General features: G+C 39.9%; 1 pseudogene; it reads right to left on the reverse strand.

Moving 5' to 3' along the window:
* Positions 1–3,185: 3,185 nt before the first annotated feature.
* Positions 3,186–3,649, reverse strand: LOC119054149 (40S ribosomal protein S18-like; annotated as a pseudogene).
* Positions 3,650–8,594: the final 4,945 nt, after the last annotated feature.

The following is an 8,594-nucleotide window of genomic DNA, read 5'->3' on the forward strand; positions in this document are numbered from 1 at the left end:
TCTTAGGTAAGTCCCTTTAACATTTCATATAATAAGGGCTTGGTGATGATGAACTCCTTGAATTTGATCTTATCTGAGAAGCACTTTATCTACCCTTCCATTCTAAATGAAAGCTTTGCTGGATAGAGCAATCTTGGATGTAGGTCCTTGCCTCTCATGACTTGGAATACCTCTTTCCAGCCCCTTCTTGCCTGAAAGGTCTCTTTTTTTTTTTTTTTTTGAAAGGTCTCTTTTGAGAAATCGGCTGACAGTCTGATGGGAACTCCTTTGTAGGTGACTGTCCCTTTAGCTCTTGCTGCTTCAAGGATTCTCTCTCTCATTTTAATCTTGGCTAATGTAAGTATGATGTGCCTTGGTGTGTTCCTTCTTGGGTCCAACTTCTTTGGGACTCTCCGAGCTTCCTGGATTTCCTGGAAGTCTATTTCCTTTGCCAGATTGGGGAAATTCTCCTTTATTATTTGTTCAAATAAGTTTTCCACTGGTGGCTGTGTCTTTCCCCCTTCTGGTACCCCTATAATTCTGATGTTGGAGCATTTAAAGATGTCTTGGAGGTTCCTAAGCCTCTCCTCATTTGTTTGAATTATTGTTTCTACATTCTTTTCTGTTTGGTCATTTTTGTCCTCTTTCTGGTCCACTCCATTGATTTGAGTCCCAGTTTCCTTTCAATTACTATTCCTGTGCATTTCCATTCATTTCAATTAGTTTAGCCTTCATATGTTTCTCTAATTTGTGACTAAAATCAACCAGTTCTGTGAGCATCCTGATCACCAGTGTTTTGAACTGTGCATCTGAAAGTTTGGCTATTTCTTCGTTGCTTAGATTTATCGACTCTAGGGCTCTGAGTTGTTCTTGAGCCATGTTTTGATCTGTTCATGCCTATTATGTATGAGGAGCTGAGTCTTAGTTTTCACCAGGGCGGGGCCACCCAGGTCGCTGGTTTGTGATGCTATATGTGGGGGCAGGGTCAGAGAGGGACAATGGCTGTTCCCTCTGCTGCTTCCTGTCACTGGGGCCTGTGAAGTCTGTCTCACCGCTCCCTCGTTCACCAGTTTATCTGCACACATATGTGTGACCATGGTCAGCCCTCAGTGAGTCCACCCGCTTCTCCACACCTGGGATCCACCTAAGGCTGCTGGCGTGCCTGGGTCGCATGCCCTGGTCGGTCCAGTGGATCTTTCCTGCCTGACCCTGCTCTGCTGCTGGCTCTGCCCCTCTTACCAGTTTGGCTGAAGGGTTCGTTGTTGTCAAACTTCTGTGAAGTTAAATTTCCTGTGGTTTTGGCTGCATTTTTGTTGCTAAAACTTTATTGTTTTTAAACTTGGTTGTGGGAGGAAGCACAGTACTTCCACCTATGCCTCCATCTTGGCGGAAGTCCCCGCAACCAGTTTTTTAATATTAATTTTGTATTCTGCTATTCTACTGAATTCATTTATTTGTCATAGTTTTTGTTGGAGTCTTTAAGGTTCTCTACATAGCATCATAATACCTGCAAATAATGACAATTTTACCACAATGAAATATATCAGAAACAAATTAGGAAAAAAATCCCATTTACTATAGTAATGAGAAAACTAAAGTACCTAGGAGTAAACTTAATCAAGAAAGTAATAAACCTGTACTTGGAAAACTATAGAACCCTGAAGAAAGAAATTAAGGAAGATACAAATAAATGGAAGCATACACTGTGCTCATGGAAATAACATCATTAAAATGTCCATACTACCCAAAGCAATCTATAGATTCAACTTAATCCCTATTAAAATACTAATGGTATATTTCACTGATGTAGAACAAATACTCCAAAAAACTTATATGGAACCAAAAATAACCCTGAATAGCCTCAGCAATCTTGAGAGAGAAGAACAAGGTAGGAAGGATCACAATACCAGATATAAAACTAAATTGCAAGACCGCTGTAATCAAAACAGTCTGATACTGGCATAAAAACACACATAGATCAATGGAACAGAATAGAGAGTCCCAAAATAAAACCATGTCTCTATGGTCAATATTTGACAAAGTGGAGATGGCAACTATGTAGGTGGGAGCTGAGCCCTCTTGCTTGTGTACCCAACCATAACACGTAGTAGATCTTTAAAAAAAAAACAAAGTGAACAGCCAACAGAATTCAGCCAATATAAAGTTTGGAAGCCAAAATATGCATAGGATGCTTCAAAATGAGAGGTAAGGAGGTTTTACAGACAGATGGGAAGGCCCCCAGGCCTGGCACCAGAGACTATGGTTACCTCAGGTACACTGAAGGAGAGCTGGGTCAGTGATAACAGTCTAGCAGCTCCCTCACCAGGTCTGGGGGAGTCCCAGACCTGAGTTCTGAGAGATCTGTATGCATAAAGTAGCTGGGACTGGGGAGTAACCAGGCTGGTTCAGTAATCAACAACCTGGACAGTGCCAGAGAATTTGGGGGATCCTGGTGACATCTGTAGCTGGGAGAGGAGGTAGATCATGACTGGCCATGACCCAGATAGACCCTGGACTTGACAGAGGGTTGGACTGCATGGAAAACAAGATGGTGGCTCAGAGTGCCAGCAGTGCACAAGCAGACTTTTTTCAAAAGGGGAACTGAGGTGCTCAGTACAGGGATCTTGTAAGAACAGCAGACTGGCCAACAAAGAAGGAGGAATGGTGGCATGATTACTCCCACTCAATGCACCTCACGGGCTGATCAAAGTGGTGCAAATTGAGGTGGCTTATCCATGCCAGCAGGATGCAAATATGTGGAGTGGAGGGTGGAGGCTGCACAGTTCTCTGAGGGCATGGGCTGAAAATTGGGCCCCTCTGACTGTAGCTCAGGCTGAGCCCCCAACCTTGTGGAACCACAGGAAAAGAAAAAATTGGAGCCCAGTACTCTTCTACCTGCAGAAACCAAAAAGATCTGCAAAATTGGCTAGGCAGGCTTCTTCTTTTTTTCTCTCTCTCTCAAGAATAAGAGAGAAGACCTGGAGCTGAGAGAAATCTACAGACAGATCCAGAAAGAAGTCAGAAGGTGAACACGAACAGTTGAGACAAATTTCACTTTGCTCTTCAGCAGAACTTCCATGTTTTAAAATTTTCTCTTTCATTTATTTATTTGTTTATTTTTATTATTCATTTTGATTTTTTATTCTTGTCATATTGAATATTATTTTTTTGCATGAACTATTAATTAACAGACAAGGCCTAGAGACTTATTTCTTCTTGGACACGCCTTCAGTGCAGCCCTGGAGGGCTATGGTCTTGGTGTGCTGGCCTCAGACATAAAGACCCCAGAAGTGGCACAGTCTTCTGGGGGCCCAAATTTTCTTCAGCAGCTCCAGCTCTTCACAAAGCTTGTCCAGACCATTGGCCAGGACCTGGCTGTATTTTCCTTCCTTCACACCCTTTCGTCTGTTCAAGAACAGTCTAGAATCTTGTACTGGCCTGGGTTCTGCATAATGGTAATCACCCATTCCACCTCATCCTCTGTGAGTTCTCCTGACATCTTGGTGAGGTCAATGTCTGCTTTCCTCAGCACCATATGAGCATATCTTTGCCCCACTCCCTTAACTGCAGTGATGGCAAAGGCAATTTGCCATCACCCATTGATATTGGTGTTGAGTACTTGCAAAATGTGCTGGAACTTCTCAGGAATCACTAGAGACATGGCTTCAGTGGCATGAAAGCCTCCTGTGGAAGTGCATGTTAATTTTTTTTCTTTCACTTCGCTCATATTCCAAATAACTCATTTCTCTTTTGGTCTTTTATTTTGTATTCTTTTTATTCAGATTACATATTTTGTTGGGAACCACTCTGCCTGGTTTCAGGAGTTGTAACTGCGCCCCCATGGCTAAGGCTGAGTGAGTGACCTCCGGAATGCAAGCCACTAAGGAGACAAAGCTTGTCTCTGGCAGCAGCGCTGCTTCTGCTTCATCCCCTGCCCCCAATGCTTGGTCGGTTAGTTAGAGATGGGTATGACCCCTCAGAGGAGGGGCAATCTAAGCCAGTCGTGATCACTTGGGTGGCCCCCGAGGAATACTCAGGGGGCTGCAACAAAGAGGAAGGGAGGGACACTTGCCCCCCAGCTATTCTGGCATAGCCTGAGTCCCTATTTCCATTTGGGAGAACAGCTTCCTGGAAGAGCTTCCTTTAGGTTTTAAACCTAAAACTTATAAGGGGGGAGACAGTGCAGCCCCTTGCTGGCTAGAGTGGGATCCAGGGTGATCGGGCATAAGAAAGAATTCCTAAAGTCCCATGAAGCCTGCTTTGCTAAGAGTGCTTTCATTCATATGATAAGGGTCTGAGCAAGAAATGAGTATGTCTCCCAAAGTTTTTGCAAACCCCTTACCTAACAGACACTGACTCAGTCTAGCCCTCAGATTTCTTTGAAATTTTATCTATTGTTTGATCCTTGCTGCCTGACATTGATTGATGAGCTTTACCTGTATTCCTGTGTATTACGACTCAATAAAAGCTGTTGAAGAAGAGGTTCTTGGTCTTTCTCCTCTGAGAGATTGTCCACCTCTCCTCCCTAAGCAGTGATGTTTTGGTAGTTTCACTTTCATCCAGGGCGGACAGGAGGACTTTGTGGGCAAAGTTGCTTCCACAATAATTCTTATTATACTATTGTTGTTCCAAAACTCACACAGCACCCTTGCCTGGTCTTAATCCATTTTACTATCCTCCTGCGTTTTATTACTGTTGTGGTTAACTTTATTTTCTCTCACACTACACCAAGTTTCTATCCTTTATGAATAGAATCCAAATTGCAGGAAAACTACAGGAAGGTTGATACAATGACAGCAGATTAAAGTTTAATAAAGATGCACCAGGAATAAGAATATTGTAGAAAAGTGAATAGTGAATATGAGATGTCCCTGGTACATCTTTATTAAACTTCAATCAGCTGTCATTGTATCAACTTCCTGTAGTTTTCCTGCAATTTTGATTCTATTCATCCAGTTTCTATCCTTTATTCTATTTCTCTCTCCATGTAACCTTGCAAAAGTGCTCTTCTTTCATTAGTAAACTCACATTCTTTTTCCCCCCTAGTAAGAATCTTATTTCTTTTCCATCTTTTATAAACAGTGGCTAGCTGGGTGAAATATCATGCTTATTGCTGTACCTCTCCAGAGGATCTCCTATATGTTTTCTACTTGTTGGTACTTTAAATCTCATAAAATACTCTCCCACTGTCTTAATCCATTTTGCCTTCCCATACCTCTGATCAGTTGAGCAAGGAACTTTATCTCATTGTGTTCTCTCTCCCCTTTTTTCCTCTTCTCCCAACCTGGGCTTTACTCCTTACACTTCTTAGGTTGCTTACCCATTCTCTCAAAATCATTTTTCTTTACTGCAGACATCTCATATTCACTATTTACTTTTCTACAATATTCTTATTCCTGGTACATCTTTATTAAACTTCAATCAGCTGTCATTGTATCAACCTTCCTGTAGTTTTCCTGCAATTTGGATTCTATTCATCCAGTGCTTTTTCAATTTTACTTCAAACCTCATGGTATACTCTCCTCTTTTCTCTCTTTGCTGCTTCCCCCTCCCCTCTCCTCCTCTCCTCCTCTCCTCCTCTCCTCCTCCCCTCCCCCCCTCCCCCTCCTCCTCCTCCTTCTTCTTCTTCTTCTTCTTCTCTGCATAAACAATACATAGCTCTTCTGGAGAGTTTCCATAGCATTTTTCTTTTTCGTATTAGTTGTTGTTCAAGAATAATTGTCTCCATTTTCCCCACACCAATACCCCCTTCCCCACTCCTCCCAACCTCCCAACATCCATTCTATTCCTTTTTGCTTTGTCCATGTGTCCTTTATACATATTCTTTGTCAACCCTTTCCCTGTTTTCCCCTATTATCCATCTTCCCTTCCCCTCTGGTTACTGCCAGTTTTTCTTTATTTCAATGTCTCTGGTTATATTTTGCTTGCTTTTTTTGTTTTGTTTACCCCAATGTTCTCATCCCCCTTTCATGTTTTACTTATATTTTAAATTTTGTTCTCTCCCTTTCTTTGCCTTGGTCCTACCCCAAAACTTATAAATTATTATCCCTCTTATAAAACAATAAGATTTTCTCCTCTTTTAGCTATCTTCTATTCCCTTTGAAATATCTTAAATATCTGCATTCTTTATCACCTTTGTGAATCTTAGTTCAACTGTGGTTGAGATTGCTGATATGGGAGGGGGGTTCTTTATCTTGCTCTCACTTTATCAGTATTACCTATATTACCTGCTGGCAATACTGTTTTATTAGTAATGAAATGTAAAATAGCATACAAGACAAGGTGAGAATTGTGACTACCAGTAAGTCAGTTGGGGAGAACCCACCAGTGAAGAAGCCACCAACAGATAAGCCCAAGTACAACAAGAGAGCCCACACAAACAGAAGAAAGAGCAAGCCTAGAGCATGCAGACAAGGAGATCAAAGACAGCACCACCAAGTTACAAAGAATGCATTACATAGAAGTTCACCCCACAAAGACACATGGCAAAGCAGAGTATTCAGAATTACAGAAACAAACAAAAAGAGTTACCTAAAATGGGGAGACAAAGAAAGAACTCCCAATAAAAATGAATGAAAGAATCCCCAGTAAAAGACTAAAGAAAATGGAGGCAAGCAAATTATCTGACATAGGATTTTTTTTAAATGTACATAAGAGCACTCAAGTAACAAACTAATAACCATGAAAAACTGAGTGAGAACTACAGGAGCATGAAAAGTGTACTTGAAACTATAAACAAGAACCAGAAAAAATGAAGAATAGAATTTCTGAAGTAAAAAACATGCCAGAAGGAATTACAAGCAAGCTGGATGAAGCAGAGGACTGAATTAGTCAGCTGGAAGACAAGATAGAAAGAAATACCCAGGTAGAGCAGTGGCACATTCAATCACAGAAATACCAGAAGGAGAAGAAAAGCAGCAAGGGATAGAAACCCTGTTTGAAAAAATAATGACAGAAAACTTCCCTAACATGGAGATGGGAAAAACCACACAAGTTCAGGAAGCATAGAGGGTTCCAATTAAGAGGAACCCAAAGAGGCTTACTCCAAGACACATCACAATTAAAATGCCAAATTTTAAAGACAAAGAGAGAATCTTAAAAGCAGCAAGGGAGAAATAAGAAGTAACATACAAAGGAGCTAACACCTGAGCCATAGGGCTAACACCCGATTTCTCAACAAAAACACTACAAGCCAAGATATGATGGCAAGAAATATTCCAAGTAATGAAAATCAAAAGCCTGCAACCAAGACTACTCTACCCATCAAGGCTCTCAATTAAAATGGAAGGTGAAATAGGAGTTTCCCAGACAAAAGAAGGCTAAAAGAATAAACCTCCACCAAACCAGTATTACCAGACATGCTAAAGGGACTGCTTTAAGATGATGAAGGAAAAGGATGAGTGAGAGAAGAACACAGGGACAAAAGGGGAGAAATGAATAAGTACATATCAATAATAACCTTAAATGTGAATGGATTAAATACTTCAGTCAATAGACATAGGGTAGCTGATGGATAAGGAAACATGACCTGCACATATGCTGCCTACAAGAGACTCACCTCACAATAAAAGATCTACACAGACTAAAAGTGAATGGATAGAAAAAAATTTTGCAAGCAAATGGACAGAAAATAAAAGCCCAAGGTAGTAATATTTATATCAGACAAAATAGACTTCAAAAGAAAGGTCATAAAAAGAGACCCAGAAGGACACTTCATAATACTCATGGGAAGAATTCAAATAGACATAAACATTGTAAACATATATGCACACAATATAGCAACACCCAAACATATAAGAAAAATCTTGGAGGACTTCAAAAAAGATATAGACAGAAATGCACTTATGCTAGCAGATTTTAACCCTTCTGTGACTAATGGATAGGTCTCCCAAACAAAATCTCAATAAGGATATTGTGCCATTGAAAAACAAACTAGATCAAATGGAATTAAGTGATACATTTAGAACCTTTCATCACAAATAAAAAAAATACACATTCTTTTCAAATAGACATGCAACGTTTTCAAATATAGATCACATAAAAAGACACAAAACAAGCCTCAATAAATTCAAGAAATTTGAAATCATATCAAGCATTTTAATGGACAAGTGTTTGAAACTAGAACTGACCCAAGGGAAAAACCTCAAAAACATTCAAATTCATGGAGATTCAATACCATACTATTACCAATGAATAGGTTAAAATTATATCAAGGAAGAAATAAAAATTATCTAGAAACAAATGTAAATGAACATGCAATAGTCCAAAACCTATAGTACATAACACAGGCAATCCTGAGAAGAAAGTTCATAGTGATACAGGCCTACCTAAAAAAGATAAAAACAAATAAAACAAATAACCTAACTCTACATTTACAAAAACTAGAGAATCAACAACAAACAAAGTACAGAGTGGCCAGAAGGAAGGAAGTAACCAAAATCAGAGCAGAATTAAATGACATAGAGACTAAAAAAACAATCCAAAGGATCAATAAGTCCTGAAGATGGTTCTTTGAAAAGATAACAAAATCTACAAGCTTTTAAGCACACTCATCAATAAAAAAAATAGAAGTAACAAAATCAGCAAAATAAGAAGTGGAAGAGGAGAAATTATAA

Source organism: Artibeus jamaicensis, unplaced genomic scaffold, assembly GCF_021234435.1.
Source record: "Artibeus jamaicensis isolate MK-2021 breed Jamaican fruit bat unplaced genomic scaffold, CSHL_Jam_final contig_3194, whole genome shotgun sequence".
Taxonomy (NCBI): domain Eukaryota; kingdom Metazoa; phylum Chordata; class Mammalia; order Chiroptera; family Phyllostomidae; genus Artibeus; species Artibeus jamaicensis.